The sequence below is a fragment of the Panthera leo genome, chromosome B1, assembly GCF_018350215.1.
Source record: "Panthera leo isolate Ple1 chromosome B1, P.leo_Ple1_pat1.1, whole genome shotgun sequence".
NCBI lineage: Eukaryota > Metazoa > Chordata > Mammalia > Carnivora > Felidae > Panthera > Panthera leo.
This window is the reverse complement of record NC_056682.1, coordinates 197,665,669-197,682,906: the sequence shown is the minus strand read 5'-3', so window position 1 is coordinate 197,682,906 and position 17,238 is coordinate 197,665,669. Positions and strand designations below refer to the sequence as shown.

The window sequence follows — 17,238 nt, the reverse complement described above, 5'->3', positions numbered from 1 at the left end:
GATATGAAGATACTACTAATTAAAGGATTCCAGTCCTAACACTGGGACTATAGAAAGTCTTAATCCTATAATCAATATATGTGATGTTATGTTGCCAAATGTAACTACAGGAAATGATTACATTAATAGCGTTGATCGTTTACTGGATTGTTCTTTAAAAATCATTTGTTCCCAAATTTTGGCATCCCCGCCCCCAACGATAAATTTCATCCTATTTTCATGATCATGTTCACCTTTAAAAAAAAAAAAATTGTGAAGTAATCAAATCGATAGAGTACTTTCTAAGAAGAAAAGTTTGGCTTTTATCAGAAACATGAACATTCCAAGACTTTTCATCCAATAGCGTGCTGTAAATGCAGCTCTCCAGGGAAAAAGGTTCCGGTTTCTAGTGTTTGCCGTATTTCATGGTGTAAATTCTCCCGTCCTGGCCGATGGCAGGATCACAGTGCTGTGTCGCACATGCAGCTCAGGAGCAGCTTGGAGTAATCTTCTTTAAAACTTTTTAACTTTTTTAAAACTTTTTTAAAACTTTAAAACCCCAGTCTTGGAGTAATCTTCTTTAAAACTTTTTTTTTTTTCCCATACCAGCATCCTAGAGTCGATTTTGTGTAGGTTCTGAAAATGATATTTGCGGTACTTGCTACATGTTCCTTTAGTGGTAGATCAGGCAAGTTACTACCCTACCCCCATTTTTAATCTGGGATTCTATGGCCTGTAACTCGCCCTCCCCACAGTGCTACCAGGCCCTTCAGTATTCTTGTCACACAGTTGTGTGTATTCATTCTGCCTCTGACCTTATCAGGCCTTGGGTAGCATCTGTTGGCGGCACAGCTTTCTCCTTGAGGTGACATGTGGGCCTAGAGGTTCTCCCCCGCCTCCTCTGTTCCTTTTTTGGAATGGCTCACTTGAGTGTGTTACCAGCTTAATTACATTCCCTTCTCTGGTGCACCAAAGTCAGGCACCGCTTGCTGAATCTCTGGGCCGCCTTTCCTTTTGGTACTCCTTTGATTTCTTAGTTCTGTAAATTAGGCCCTGTAGGGGCTCAGAGGAGTCACCTCTCTGGCAGGGATATTATCTTGAAGCTGAATACAATCAGAGGCCAAAAGACTCAGGAAGAAACTTTGACCTTCCCACTAACTGCCTAAAAGAAGTTCCGTAGAGGACCTGCTTCAGGAAGGGAGCTATCGCCATAGATGTTATATTAGCCACTTGGGGTGGTGCACGGAGAGGAAACTAGCAAAATCTGTTAAAATTCCCCTCTGTGTCCCATTGTTTCTGGATGGCCCAGGGAACTTTGTTTACCAAGCATTTACTCCTCATCTTCCTGTGAATTGTCTTTCTTCCCTTTGAAGTCCTACCCACCCTCTCCACGTTGGCAATGACCTGTATACCTCAATTTTGTCCTGCCTTGGAATCTCATGTTAATGTGGATCCCCAGGACTTACGAAATTAAATGTGAGGACAGTTTTTCCTCCCCAACATCCCCAAAAGAAAAATTCAGGAGTCTGAGAGGAAAAAAAACCAGCCCAAAGCGTCACTTTTCAAACAAATCGTACCCCCTAAGTGGAGCATATTTATCAAGCCTAATTTTTCTCTGACTTACCAGTCCTCTCTTTCCATTGGAGACCACTATTTTTTTCTTAAATGTTAATGTTGACATAAAATTTTAAAGATAGCAAAATATCAACAATAGTCCCGTTTTGAAACAGCAATTTAAATGAGTGTTCCCCCCCGCCCCTATTAATAAGCAGCATGTTTTTCCCATAGCCTTAGAGATGTAAATACACACATATGCACACATGTAGTCCTAAGTCAGTGTTTATAATAGGATGATTTTTATCATCTTGAGTGTTCTGAAGAACAGATATATGTGGACAAGAATAAACCAAAACACACCTGCAAACAGTGTAACGACTGAACATAATTTAGGAAAAGAATGAAGAAATCGCTTTTTCTAAAGTAGAAATCCCCAGAAAGCAAATTTAAATAATCTGGTATTGTAGTAGTCGGAGTTAACAAAGCCCATCAGGTATTTTAGAAAATGCTCAAGGACAGTATAACCTTAAGAATTTAAGGTAAATGGAATAATTCTTACAGCTACATAATTTGCAGTATAGGGGTTTTTCAAGAGTTTTTCATTTTATAAAGATACTACTTTTGTTAATTGGACATCAATTTACATTTTTATAATCTTAAAGGTTAATGTAATAAGAGTTATCTAACCATTAGGCAAGTATTAAGAATTAAGGGCATTCCGTTTAATGTAGTGTCCTTGTTTTTGTTTTTGTTTTTAAATCAAAAGTCGCCCATGAAATAAAACTAAAATGCTGTGTTTGCATTTTCACTACACACTGATAGTTATGTTTTCTCCCCTGATTGTCTTTTAAACGCCAAATTCACTGAAAATTTTCAATTATCAAGTGATTTAATGGTGGTGTTATGTGAACTTGAATTAAAATGTAATTATTTTGCTTCCTTTTACCTCACAATCCTAAATCTTGGGTTGAAGAGTTCCTTAGAAGCTTTTAGGATCACTAATACCGGGTCTAATGACCATTTGCATATCTTTCTTATTCAGTAGCTCAGCAGGGAGGATGCCAAAGGGTTTAAGCCCAAAATGGATCTTCCCTTTTCTCATGCAGAAACTTTAGAAAGAGAGGTGGTTAGGGAGTTTCAAAGCCATCCCATTAACTTGCACCACGAGGGAAACCAGGGATGTGAGAAGCTTGAAATTTATTAAATGGAACATAGATTACATAAATTTTATATGTAAAATAACTCCAAGATTGTGTTTTAATCCGGCTGTGGTGGGGCAGACAGATGAGAGAAGGTAGGTGGTTGATTATCTTACCAATATCTTGTACGTCTTACAAAATTTTATCTACGTGTTCCTTTCGTATTTTTTTTAATTTAAATTTTAGTTAACATACAGTGCAATATTGATTTCAGGAGAAGTCAGTGACTTAGCACTTATGTACTTATAAAATTTTAAAGATAACAAAATATCAACAATAGTCCAGTTTTGAAACAGCAATTTAAATAATTTAATGAGTGTTTCCCTCCCCGCCCCTATTAATAAGCAGCATGTTTTTCCCATAGCCTCTGGAAGTCGTCGCTGAAAAAGGAAATGGCCAGCAACAGCCCCTCAGGCGCCCATGGTATCTCTGTCCCCCTTCAAGAAACACCTCTTTTCTCTCCTACAGAATTGTAAAGGCAGCCCCCGTCTTGGCCTTCCATGCTAATGTGGTGCAGCCTTCTATTTCTAGAGGTGTCAGACCCTAGTTATGGCAGGTGAGCACATATGCGCCCACTCTGGAGAAGGACCATCTCCGGTGCCATCTGGGTGAATATAGCCACACTTCCTGCAGGTAATCAGAGCAGCTGTGGCTCTCCGTCTCCCAGGGCCATTTCTTCCTGTTCACCTACACTCTAAGAACTCTTCAGAAGCCATAGCAGTGTCCTGTCCTTGAGACTTGAAGAGCCAGGCCTGTTACTCCTACCAAACAGAGGACTGCCGGAACCAAGTATTCTGGCAACCCAACTCCTGGCTATTCCCTTATGCCTCATGTCCCCCAGACCCCTCCTTACCTCCTGTAAGCCTAGAAAGTGCCCTGGACTGGGTATCTGCCCACCCTCCACCTCTCCTCTTCCACCTTCCTCCTGTCTCCTGTTTCTTTTCTTTCTCCTTCTTTCTCCTGGATCTGGAGAGTTGGGGCCAACCCTCTCCTCAGTGGAGCTAAGTAAAAGGACTTTTTTTCCATCCAGAGTGACCTGAGCCAAGACAGGTTTCTTGAGGTTTGAGCACAGTCCTCTTACAAAAGTAAGATGTTCTCTTGTGCTGGTGATGATCTTGCTAGAGTTACAAATGTCTTCTATTTCTGGTACTTCCATGGCTTTATTCGGTGTTGTCTTGTGCATTTAACAGAAGACTCCAAAAAATTTTTTTGACAGGGACTACAAGAAGATTTAGGTGAGTGCAGAGTATCCAATAGGGGTATGTTACAGTAAAGACCTTCAAGCTCCATCCATATCCAGTGCCGAGGAGTCCTGTTCATAGGCAGATTTCCTCCTAAATATGATAAATCCATAATGAAAAAGAAAAATTCATGACGGAGAATTTGTTAGTGCTTTTTGCTTTAAGTATATTTGTCAGAAGGCATTGATAACTTAGATTCTAAGAAAGAGCAATAGAATATATACAGCTTAATATTTTCAAATTTTACAGCTTAAAAAACAATATAGTTTTCAAATTATACAATTCAAAAACAATGGAGAAAAATATTGGGAAAAAAATGGAGGGCCTTAAGGACTTGTGGAACAATTGGATATTGTAGGGTTAATTGTAATCCTAGGGCTAAAGGAGAAAGAACTGGGCAGAAAAATATTTGGAAATGATGGTCAGGTTCTCCCCCCTCCCGACACACATGTGGGGAAAGACATAAATTTACAGATCTAAGAAGCTCAGCAAACCCTAGGTAGGATAAACACGTGAAAACCATGACTAGGCATATCTTTACTGAACCCCAAAGATAAAAAGAATTTTGTAAGCATTTGGAGAAAAATATATACATGGGGAACAAAGATTTACATTATCACTGACTTCTCAGAAACAAAAGAGACCGGAAGACCAGTGACCAACATCTAAAGCTACTGCAAGAAACAACTGTCAACCTAGAGTTCCATATTGAGAAAAATTGTTTCCTTCAAGGATGAAAGTTAAAGACCTCTTCAGATAAAAGAGAATTTGTTGTCCGCATCCCTGCACTACCACAGTGTAAAAATGTGAAATTCTTCAGGTTGGAAAGCAATAATACCAGAGGAGACTTAAATCTTCAGGAAGGAATAAAGAGCACTGCTGGAAATGGTTAATATTTAATATTAATGCCCATTCTTTCTCTGAGTTTCTTTAAAACAGACAGGCCTGTTTACAGCAAAAATTAGGGCATTGTCTTATGAGGTTTATAATATATGTTAAGGTAATATATATGATAAACCTAGGATGGTGATGGATACATACAAGATTTTTATATACTGTGTGAACTGGTACAATACTAAGTCTGAGTGTGAAAAGTCAAGGATAGGTGTTGTGACTCCCAGAGCAACAATTCACAAACGTAAACAAAATAGCTAAAAGCCAACAGAAAAATCGAATCCATTTCCTAAAGGGAGCCATCACACTCTCAAAAGTAACTCTTGAAGATAACTACTGTCACAGGACTTCTCTCTGGTTTCCATTGGTTTCTTCCTTCTACTTCATCCATCTGTTGTCATTACACTGCTTTGAGACAGTATATTGAGATGCTATAGCACACAGACCACACAGTGAAGGAAAGCCTGGGCCACAGTGTGGGCCCGTGAGCAAGAAGGGTTTCTTTTCTGAGAGGAAGATTGGAAGAACAAAAATCTTTACTATTCCTTAGTTCATGTAGGCATAATGCTATGGACACTACGTTATAAGCCAGGAGACCTGGGCCCTAGTCCCGGGCCAGCCACTCAGACACCCTTTTGACTTCCCCTTGTTGCTTGCCCCGGGTGAGTTTCCCCACCACTAATGCGGAGTTGGTCCACATGTCTCCTAGTCTCAAGATGACTGTCAGAATATATAGTAGTACCATGTATGACTGTTCAGTTTCCAAAGTACCTCTGAGGAGTCTGGGAACAATTTACAACTAGTTAAATGCCTTTAGCCTCTACAGCAAGTCTGTAGCCCAGAATTTTTGTTTTGAATTGAACACTGCCATCTGGTGTGTAAGTGTAGGAAATATCAAGGATTCAATTTCTAGAAGAGTCCTTAAAAATCATTTGCTTTGGGGCACCTGGGTAGCTCAGTTGGTTAAACATCTGACTTGATTTCGGGCTCAGGACATGATCTCATGGTTCATGAGTTTGAGCCCCATGTTCGGCTCTGCTTGGGGGATTCTCTCTCTCTTCACCCTCTCTCTCAAATTTAAAAAAATGATTTATCTTCTTTTGGGGGAGGTAGGCATTTTGTTTTGTTTTGTGTTTTCATTTTAGTGAGGTATAACTAACATTCAGTGATCTGTGAGTTTCCGGTACAGTGCTGATTCAACAACCCTATACCTTACTCGGTGCTCACCATGATAAGAGTAGTCACCATCATCATCAGACAATGTTATTACAATATTTTTTACTATATTCTCTATGCTGTATTTTTCATCTCTGGGACTTATTTATTTTACAACTGGAAGTTTGCACCTCTCAATAATACCCTTTATTGGTTTCACCCACTCCCTTACATACCTCCCCTCCTGCAACCACCTGATCTTTGAATTTAAGGGTCTGTTTTTGTTCATTGGATTTTTAGATCCCACCTATATGTGAAATTACATGGTATTTTTCTTTGGCTTATTTCACTTAGCATAATACACTCTAGCTCCATCCATGTTGTTGCAAATGACAAGATCTCATTTTTTTATGGCTGAGTAATATTCCATAAATAAATAAATACCTACCATTTCTTCTTTTTTTAATTTTTTTATGTTTATTTTTGAGACAGAGAAACAGAGCATGAGTAGGGGAGGGGCAGAGAGAGAGAGAGAGAGAGAGAGAAAGACACAGAATCTGAAGCAGCCTCCAGGTTATGACTGTCAGCACAGAGCCTGACGCGGGGCTCGAACCCATGAACTCTGAGTTCATGACCCGAGTTGAAGTTGGACACTTAACCAACTGAGCCACCCAGGGGCCCCAGACATACCACTTCTTTATCCATTCATCTACCAATGGACATTTGGACTCCTTCCATATCTTGACTATTGTAAATAATTTTGCATAAGCAGGGGTTCCTGTATATTTTTGAATCAGTGTTTTTGTTTTCTTTGGGTAAATACCCAGAAGTGGAATCACTGCATCATATGCTATTTTCATTTTTTAGTTTTTGAGGAACTTCACTAAAATGAAAAAAAAAAAATGCCTATCCCCCAGAAAAGAAAATAAGTGATTTTTTTTTTTTTTAAGTTTCTTTATTTTGACAGAGAGGGTGGGGAGGGCCAGAGAGAGGAGAGAGAGAATCCCAGCTTTCCACAGAGGCTGCACAAATTTACATTCCTACCAACAGTGCATGAGAGTTCCTTTTTCTCCACATCCTCCCAACACTTGTTATTTCTTTTTTGGTACCAGCCGTCGTGACAGGTGTAAGGTGGTATTTCACTGTGGTTTTGATTTGCATTTCCCTGATGAGGAGTGACATTGGGCATCTTTATATGTCTGTTCATTTGTAATGTCTTCTTTGGAAAAATGTCTATTCGGATCCTCTGCCCTCTTTTATTCTGATTATTTTTGGATGTTATGTAAGTTCTTCATATACATTTTTGATATTAACTCTTTATCAGTATATCCTTTGCAAGTATCTTCTCCATTTCAGTAGATTGTGTTTTGTGGATGGTCTCCTTTGCTGTGCAAAAGCTTTTGATTTTGGTGGAGTCCCAACAGTTTAATTTTGCTCTTGATTCCCTTGCCTGGAAAATGTTGCTACATTTTTCTAGATATATTTCCTTAGACTTCCTCGGTTTCTTGTCTCCTTAACCTCATATCCTAAATGAAAACTCAGGATATCAAAGAAGAATTCAAAATTGCCCTGCACAATTCACTAAGACTTATTTGAAAGGGTTGAACTAAACTTTAGAGGTCAGGTAGGATTTGAGTACGGGTCAAGGCAAAAGTGATGGGTGACATACAAGGACAACCACTGGAGCCCTGGGAAGGCAGGATAGTGGTTAGGAGCTGAAGACGTACTTTTTAAGCAAATTTCAATTATACAGTATTATGCTGTTTGCAATATTCTTATTTCACTGAACATACTGTTCTTCAGATTCATCCATGTGTTGCAAACAGCAGGATTTCCTTTTTCATGGCTGAGTAATATTCCATTATGTATACACACCACATTCATCCATCGATGGACCCTTAGGTTGTTTCCATAATTTGGCTATTGTAAATAATGCTGCACTTAACATGGGAATGCAGATATCTCTTTGGGTTACTGATTTGACTTCTTTGGAAGTGGGATGGCTGCATCATAAGGTAGTTCTATTAACTTTTTGAGGAAACTCCATACTGTTTTCCGTAGTGGCTGCACCAACTTACACTCCCACCACCAGTGCACAATGGTTTCTTTTCCTCCACATCCTCACCAACACCTGTCTCCTGATTTTGATGATAGCTATCCTAACAGGTATGAGGTAGCATCTCATTGTGGTTTTGATTTGCATTTCTCTGATTAGCTATGTTGAGCATCTTTCCATGTGTCTGTTAGCCATCTGGATATCTTCTTTGGGAAAATGTCTATTCATTTCCTTTGCCCATTTTTAATCAGATGATTATTTTTGCTCTTGAGTCATAGGAGTTTCTTATATATTTCGGTTATTGATCTCTTTTCAGACGGCTATGTTCAGCAAGAAAAGCATTGAGTAACCTTTATGTACTGGGTGTAGCTAAGGTAAGGCTGCCAAATAAAATACAGGATGTCTAGTTAAATTTGAATTTCAGATTAAAAAAAACACTTCTATTTTTAGTTTGAGAGAGCATGAGCAGGGGAGGGGAAGAGAGACAGGAAGAGAGAGAATCCCAAGCAGGCTCCACATTGTCAGCATGGAGCCTAACATGGGGCTCGAACTCACGAACTGTGAGATAGGACCTGAGCCGAAACCAAGAGCCAGATGCTTAAACAAGTAAAGCCACCCAGGTGCCCCAAAAAACTCTTTTATGACATATGTTCCAAACAGTGTATGGGATATTTTATAACAAAATTCACTGTTTATATGAACTCTAAAATGAACTAAGCATCTGTATTTCTATTTGCTAAACCTAGAAATCCTAAGGAGTACATTCCATGGGCACACAGTTTGGAGGCAAAGAAGGCAAAGACATCAAGTCACTGTGTGTTTCTATATTTATTCCACATTTGTATAGGTTTTAACGTGGAGAGAAATCCAGTAATCATAGCAATTGATCACCTCTCCCCAGCAGGTAGGTTTAGTTTTCAGTAGTTCATGTATCGCTTGAAATCTGGGGCAAGATCCCATAGATTTATACCCTAATTCTGTCAGTCATTAACCATGTACCTTGAATATAATTAGCCTCTCTGTGTCTATCTTCTCATATATGAAATGGGAATACAAGTAGTTCTTGCCTCATGGAGTTACTGTAAAGATGAAATGAAAACCTCTTGTAGATACACAAGAGAAAGGAATGAAACAAAACATGCCATTGCAAAAAGAAAAAAAATCACAAAAGAAGACCTAAGAGGAACAAAGAAACAAAGGAACTACAAAACAGTAAGAAAATAACAGAATGGCAATAGTAATTCCTTACCTATCAATAATTATTGTCGATGTACGTTGATTAAATTCTCTAATCAAAACACACAGTGGCTGAAAGGATTAAAAAACAGAGTCCAAAAATGTGCTGCCTATGAGAGATTAGCTTTAGAGACATATAGCCTGAAAGAGGATAGAAAAAGATTCCACACAAATGGTAAGCACAAGTGAGTGGGGGTGCTGCACATGTATTGTACAAGAGGTAAAGAAGGTCATTATATAACAATAAAGGGGTCAAATCATCAAGAGGATGTAATAGTAAGTATGTATGCACCCAGTGGTAGAGTACCTAAGTAATATTAAGCAAATATTAAAGGAGAAAAAGGAATATAATAATACTAGGGGATTTCAGTAACCTACTTTCAACAATGGATGGACCATACAGAGAGAAAATCAATAAGGAAACAAAACTTGAATGACACTCTAGACCAAATTCATCGAACGTACAGAATATTCCATCCAGCAGCAGCAGAATACATATTCTCAAGTACAGATGGAACAATCCCCAGTATAAATCATTTCAGGCCACAAAAATCATCAAATTTAAGAAAGTTGAAACCATACTAAGTCTCTTTTCTGACCACAATGGTATGAAACTAGGAATCATTCGCAGAAGGAAAATAGGAAAATTTACAAATATGTGGAAATTGAGCAACACACTCCTGAATAACCGATGAGTCAAGTTTAAAAGAGTACCTTGAGACAAACACAACATACACAAACATGGGATGTGGCAAAAGCAGTTCTAAGTGCTAAATGTCTACATTAAGGAAAATGACAGATCTCAACCCCACTTTACACCTTAAGGAGCTAGAAGAAGAAGGACTAAGCCCAAAGTTAGCAGAAGGAAGGAACCAATAAAGATTAGAGCATGATGACATGATAATCTGACCTGGGAAGGAGAAGACAGAACCGTGGAAAGCCCAGTGAGGCTTATGTGCACCAGTGAGTGGGAGAAATCCCCACAAAGTTTCGGCAGTCTACCAAGTTGAAGTTTTTACAGGTACGGTGGTTACTGCACCTGGGCCATCTTTTCTACCATGAATCAAAAGGGCCAGTACTAGGTAGGTCTTTGGATTTTGAAAGACCATCCACCATGCTTGGAACCACTGCTCCAACCCACTCCTGGGCTAACTGAAGGCCGCCAACCTTCCATGGGGCCAAGAACCAGGAAGCAGTAGCAGATTACATGACTGGAAGCGGCAGGCCACATGACTGGAAGATATTCTGGTTCTAGGGCAGGGCTCAGCGAACCATGTCCTCTGGGCCAGCTGCCTGTGTTTATAAAGTTTTATTGGAACACAGTTGTGATCATTGATTTACATATTGTCCATGATTGCTTTTGTGCTGTGAAGGCAGAGCACTGTCCCTTTAAGAAGTTTTCTGCTTCTGTTCTCTGTGTACCTGTGTGTATCTGCTCTGAGGGCCTCCAAATAATGACCCATCGGTCTCAATGAGCACACCCGGTGCCCCATCTTGGTCTCTGCCACTGTCAACTAAAAGGAACCAAGACTTCTTGGAGAAAAGGCTAATTTCAGGACGATGACAGGGAAAATGCACAATGAGCTTAGAGTATCGTGTTGTGCCAGAAACTAATAACGTGCTCAAAGAGTGAGAGGGAGACAACAACAGAACGCCTAGGCCAGCTTGAAGAAGGTCTCTCTGGGCCAACTCTGGGAAAACCTGAACGGCAAAATAACAGTAATGAATTACATCCTTCAAAAAAATAAGAATTCACAAATGTTTATGCCTATAAATGAACAAAGACATAAATAGGGAAGTCTCTTTATAACTAACCACTATTACATACGTAAGAAACAACCGAGTTCAAGAATTAGCAACGGATACTAGAATTAGTGGATAGAAGTTTGATGAGTAGACATTTTCAGAGTTCAAAGTGTCTCCCCATAAATTGCCTGTTAATTACAAAGGGGAAAATATTAAGTTTAAAGTTGAGAAATCTAGCAGTCACCTCTTAACCAATTGGTCAGACTTAACATCCTTGATGTGGGAGCAAACCAGGATCTGGTGCCTTCTGACAAGACCCCCTGAGGAGGACACAGCATCACTTGTGTGGTATTATTCCTGCTGTGCACAGCCTGGATGGAATCAGGAAAAAACCTCAGATGGACCTAAATGATTTTCTTTGACACATTTATTTTTTTACTAAAGGGGGGGAAAAAAGACTCTCTTCAAAAATAATGAAGAATGAGGAGCTGTCCCAGATGAAAGACATGACGGGGCACCTGAGTGGCTCAGTTGATTAAGTGTCCAACTTCCGCTCAGGTCATGATCTCACGATTCGTGGGTTCGAGCCTTGGGTCGGGCTCTGTGCTGACAGCTCAGAGCCTGGAGCCTGCTTCGGATTCTGTGTCTTCCCCCTCTCTCTGCCCCTCCCCTGCTTGTGCTCTGTCTCTCTGTCTCTATCAATAATAAAAAAACAAACAAAACCTGATGACCACATGTAACTTTATATGGGATCCTGCACTGGGGTGGCAAAGGGGGGTGGGGAACTGCAAAAGACATTAAAGCAAGTGATAGAAATTTGAGTATGGACTACAAATTAGAAAATATTCATGTGAAATTTCCTGAATTTGATACTTGTTCTGTTCTTATGTAAGAGAATGTTCCTGTTCTTAGGAAATACACTTGGGCACACTTCAGGATAAAGGACTTTGAGGTCTTCAACTTACTCTCCAATAGTTTAGAAAAAAATGTGTATGCCTGTGTCCATGTACGTTTACACACGTGCACGTGTAAATATATGTACTTGCAGAGAAACAGGAAGTATAACCACTTGGTGACTGTGGGTAAAAGCTATACAGAATCCTTTATGCTATTCTTGCAACATTTTCACGGTTTTGAAATTACATCAAAAGTGAAAAGATTGCAAAAAGAAAGAGGAGGCTTTGTGAGGCTACAACACCAGGGCCTGGGGGGTCGTATTCAGGAGCCAGGACTTGACCCAGTGGGATTTGGTGGTGGGTTGTGGAAAGGGAAACTTTAGAGAGGTGACTTTGGCCACAGAGTAGAGGCAGAGGAAGACTGGAGCCAGGGAACAAGTTTTGAACTCAAACCCAAGCAAACACAAGCACCCCTTAACGTGGATCCTATAGTGTCCTTCTACTGAAGGGCTGAAGTGAGAAAATACACACCAAGCTCTCCTTGACTAATCCTTCCTCCTCTATCAACATCCATTAGAGTGAGGTAGCTTATTCAGTGTCAGGTGGTAAACTTCTAAGACATAAGATTTATGGAAATAACTTTATATTTTTGAAAGCTCACACACATGCAAGAAGGGAGGGGCAGGGGGAGAGGAGGGACAGAACCCCAAGCAAATGCTATGCTCCACAGGGCTCAATCTCCTGTGAGATCATGACCTGAGCCAAAATCAAGAGTTGGATGCTTAACCAACTTGAGCCACCTAGACACCCCTTGTGGAAGTAACTTTAAATGAATGCAAGTCCCAGGAACGTAGAAGCATCCCTAAAAGCCATTATTCCAGAAACTTACATTTTCCCCAAGAGAGGTATGTCCTCAAAACAGCCTGGTGGTTGACCTTAATGCACTGGGCATGCTTTTTCCGGAAGGGATCGTGAATATTGGGAGAAAAGTAACTCACGGCTCGTTCTGCTGGTATCCCAGTGGCCTTGTCTTTATACGGGAAAGACAGGTCTGTACCCAGATACTTGAATACTCTCATTCTCAAAAGAGATAACTTACTAGTATTTCCAATTTGCTCACAAGTTGCTGCCTCAAAGTCCTACAGTAAAAGAACAGCTGGTCTTAGATCACAAGTCAGGATCGTTAACACTCGAGCACACAGTGCCGAGGTTAATAGCACCCGTGGGCTCCAGGGGCAGGCCGTCTGCATCTGGGGACCCAGCATCATCTCTTACTATTTATGTGCTCTTGTACAAGATGTTTATCCCCTCTCTGCTTCCGTTTCCTCACCTATAAAGTAGGTACATTATTGGCACTTACTTCAGAGGGTTGATAGGGAAAAACAATAAGTAAATTCATCATCGATTTGTCCCTGAAACACGTAAGTGCACAGTGTTTGCTATTATCAGCAATAGAATTAAGATATTTCATAACACTGGGGATTGATTTCATTCCTTGAAAATGACTAAGACTCAGCACTCCTCAACTGGGGCTCAGAAGCTCAGGTTTAACTACACAAATGGTAGATGGAGTCCCAAACTATCTGTGCTGCTGCAGTGAATTATTTCTGTCCTGGATCAAATGTTAAGTGAGAGAAACACACACACACACACACACACGGGAAAAGAAAAAAGTACAAACAAAACAAAAGGGGCGCCTGGGTGGCTCAGTCGGTTGAGCGACACACTTCGGCTCAGGTCATGATCTCGCTGTCAGCGAGTTCGAGCCCCGCGAGTTTGAGCCCAGCATTGGGCTCTGTGCTGACAGCGCAGAACCTGGAGCCTGCTTCCGAGTCTGTGTCTCCCTCTTTCTCTGCCCCTAACCCACTCACATTCTGTCTCTGTCTCTCTCAAAAATAAATATATATTAAAAAAAAATGTTCACCTCCCTTCCTTTGTTGGACGCTGTCAGTGCTCTGCCCCAGTGCCCTTGGATGCCTTTTACTGTTTCTCTGTGCATCTGCCCCAGTCTTGGTGTGCAATGTCTTTCAATGACTCCTACTCGGCTCTTTTCTTCCCAGAACTGCCCTTAGGCTGCTGGAGCTGCCAGATTTGCCCACCCCATAAAGAACACAAAGAGCTGAGTTTAGACTCCTCCTCCCCACCCCCGCCCCCTCCCCAGCCCGCTAAATGATTCTGATTCCAAGTCTCAAGTGGGGGCAAACTCACTTCGCCTGCTCTCTCGAGTTCCCCTGAGTTATCAGGCCAGCCCCACCGTCTCTTTCTTCCTTCCCCATCCTGCTTCCTCAACTCCTTTTTCAGTTGCTTTTGGGAGCCTGTCTTTCCCAAACGACTTACATGCAAATCCTCACGGCAGGGTCTGTTTCTGGAGGGCCTGAGCTGTCTTAGTCCCTTTTGGACTGCTGTAATGAAATACTGTAGACTGAGTGGCTTATAAACAACAGAAATGTATTTCTCACGGTCCTGGAGGCTGGAAGTCTGAGGTCAGGATGTCCGTGTGGCCGGTTGAGGGCCCTTTTCCGGGCTGCAGATTTCTCGTTTTGTCCTCACTTCCAAGAAGAGGGCTGGGGAGCTCTGTGGGGTCACTTTTATGAGACACTAATCCAAATTATGAGGACACGATGCTACCAAAGGCTTTACCTCCTCATAGCATCACCTTAGGGATTAGGATTTCAACCCGTGAATTTAAGGGGACCCAAATATTCAGACCATAGTGTACACCAAGTTATTTCCTACACTTATTCTCCTTTTAGTGCCTCTGCTGATGTGGATTCCCTTGTCTAAGGTCCCTCCCCTTCCTCCTCTCTCCCTCCTGCTTCCCTCATCCTCTCTCCTCCCTCTCCCTTCTCCCCTCCGATGATCTTATTCTCCTACTTCCAGGTTTTCTCAAGTCTATACAAACCTCATCAATGACAGATGCAAATGTTTGAGTAAGTATAAACCCTTCGGAAGCAGGAGTGGTCAGAACTGTTTTTAATTTATTTTTGTTTTTTTTAGTGGAACAAAGACATTGACTGCCAAGAAGCAAGTGGGTGTTTAAAAGTGAAGTCCTCCCAGGTGGGGGGAGAAAACACTTGGTAACTGCACACATCCTTAGCCCTTTTGTCCTCCATGGGGACCTCTGTATTCCCTGTGGTAGAACAGAGTTCAGAGCCTCACTACCTGTCAGGTTTGTGGTTTGGCCACTGGTAAGACAGTTCAGATTTAAATTCTTTCTCTGTTAAAATGGCAAAGACCCTCTACCTTCCTTACAGTGTTGTAGTAAAAATTAAACCAAATGAGACAATGTTCATCCATTCCCTGGCACAGGATTCTCCTCCTCCTCTGTTTTATTTCTAGTTTACATGTTCCTCTTCCTTTTCTTAGAGGGTGATGTTCCCTGAGGAGTTTCATCCTTGACCCTAGTAATCATCTTAACATTTCTACTCTCCTTGAGTTCTACTGCATTGCTGATAACTTCCAAGTGGTTACCTCCAACCTTGACCTCTCCCACCATATTCCAGTCATATCATCCACCCAGATGGATATTTTCCCTTGGAGTGAATTTCTTTTTGTTGGCCTGTCTATAAAACAGAACTCCTCTTTGGTATTGGGACTTCTTTTCCTCTCAGGGGTTTCCCTGACCCTATGCCTCCCACCAGAGACAAGGGTGCATAATCCACAATCACCGTCAAAGTATCTCTTCCCTCCACTCAGTGATTTTCCAGGGGCATACATGTCGCGCCCAGAGAAAGCTGTTGAGAACTCCATTTTAGGAGTTGGCATGGTGGTTAAAAAAAACCAAAAAACCCAAAAAACCGAGGGGGCTCTTCAGCTGTGGTGATGGGTGGATAGTACCATCTGGAGTTGAAAGCCATTACCACCACTGTGGAGAAAGGACCCCAAGAATGAGGTAACAAAGGAAATTTGAGCTGAGAAACAAAGAGATTATTGACGACTTTGGTTGAGTTTCTGAATCCCCCTGTGGTAGGTATAACCATGAAGCATTTCAAAACCAATCCAAACTAGCTTGTATAAAAATAGGAGATAGCTGATACAACTAGGAATCCATTGCATTAGATTAGACTTGTAGTCTCAAGTCATGGACACCCAATGTGTTGATTCATTCTCTCAATTCTCCTTGAATTCTTATTTCCATTGGAGATCCCAACAATCACCCAGTCATTCCAACCAGTGACCCAAAGTCTTCCTTAACTACCCCTGCTGCATGCCCTTTATACCCATTGGATCCACCAGTCCTGCTGTTTTCTCTCTGCTATTTCTCCAATTGCCCCAACTTTCTCCATCTCCACTCTCCCCACCTTGTTTTGACACCCACCACCTTCTCTCTTGATTATCATTAGAGTTTCCTAACTAGTCTTTTTGGCTCTGGTCTTATTTCATGCTACTGTGGTGAAACCAAAGAAAGTAGATTGACATAAAGCATCTCTGACCATGGCATTCTCCTGCTTAAAACCCTCAGGTGTCCTGTTACCCCAGGATAACATCCAACCTCTTCACATGCTACATAAAATCTTCCATATAATATTTAGCTATGGCCTGCTTTCCACATCACCATCCAAAAACAGCATTTTTTGTAGCTACCCATGGACAATGTGCTGGAACCCACCTCTGTGCATTTGCTCATCACATTGTGAAGGCTGCATGGCCTGTCTCTATTAAAAGTTAGGCTTTGGACTCTGGAAAACAGTGTGGAGGTTCCTCAAAAAATTAAAAATAGACCTACCCTATGACCCAGCAATAGCACTGCTAGGAATTTACCCAATGGATACAGGAGTGCTGATGCACAAGGGGCAATCATACCCCAGTGTTTACAGCAGCACTTTCAGCAATAGCCAAATTACGGAAAGAGCCTAAATGTCCATTAACTGATGAATGGATAAAGAAATTGTGGTTTATATACACAATAGAATACTATGTGGCAATGAGAAAGAATGAAATCTGGCCCTTTGTAGCAACGTGGATGGAACTGGAGAGTGTGATGCTAAGTGAAATAAGCCATACAGAGAAAGACAGATACCATCTGTTTTCACTCTTATGTGGATCCTGAGAAACTTAATAGAAACCCATGGGGGAGGGGAAGGAAAAACAAAAAGAGGTTAGAGTAGGAGAGAGCCAAAGCATAAGAGACTCTTAAACACTGAGAACAAACTGAGGGTTGATGGGGGGTGAGAGGGAGGGGAGAGTGGGTGATGGGTATTGAAGAGGGCATCTTTTGGGATGAGCACTGGGTGTTGTATGGAAACCAATTTGACAATAAATTTCATATATTAAAAAAA

At 41.1% G+C, this 17,238-nt stretch overlaps 1 long non-coding RNA gene across 2 annotated transcripts in view; it reads left to right on the top strand.

Annotated features, from left to right (window-relative positions):
* The window catches only part of LOC122218620, a 107,216-nt gene that overhangs the window by 71,845 nt on the left and 18,133 nt on the right, over positions 1–17,238 (top strand). Inside the window, exon 3 of one of the 2 annotated variants that reach the window (XR_006202035.1) lies at positions 8,929–8,985. This is a non-coding gene — a long non-coding RNA (uncharacterized LOC122218620). Of the gene's footprint in view, positions 1–4,607; positions 5,011–8,928; positions 8,986–17,238 lie in introns of those variants that run through there. The other variant, XR_006202036.1, reaches the window with a different exon arrangement.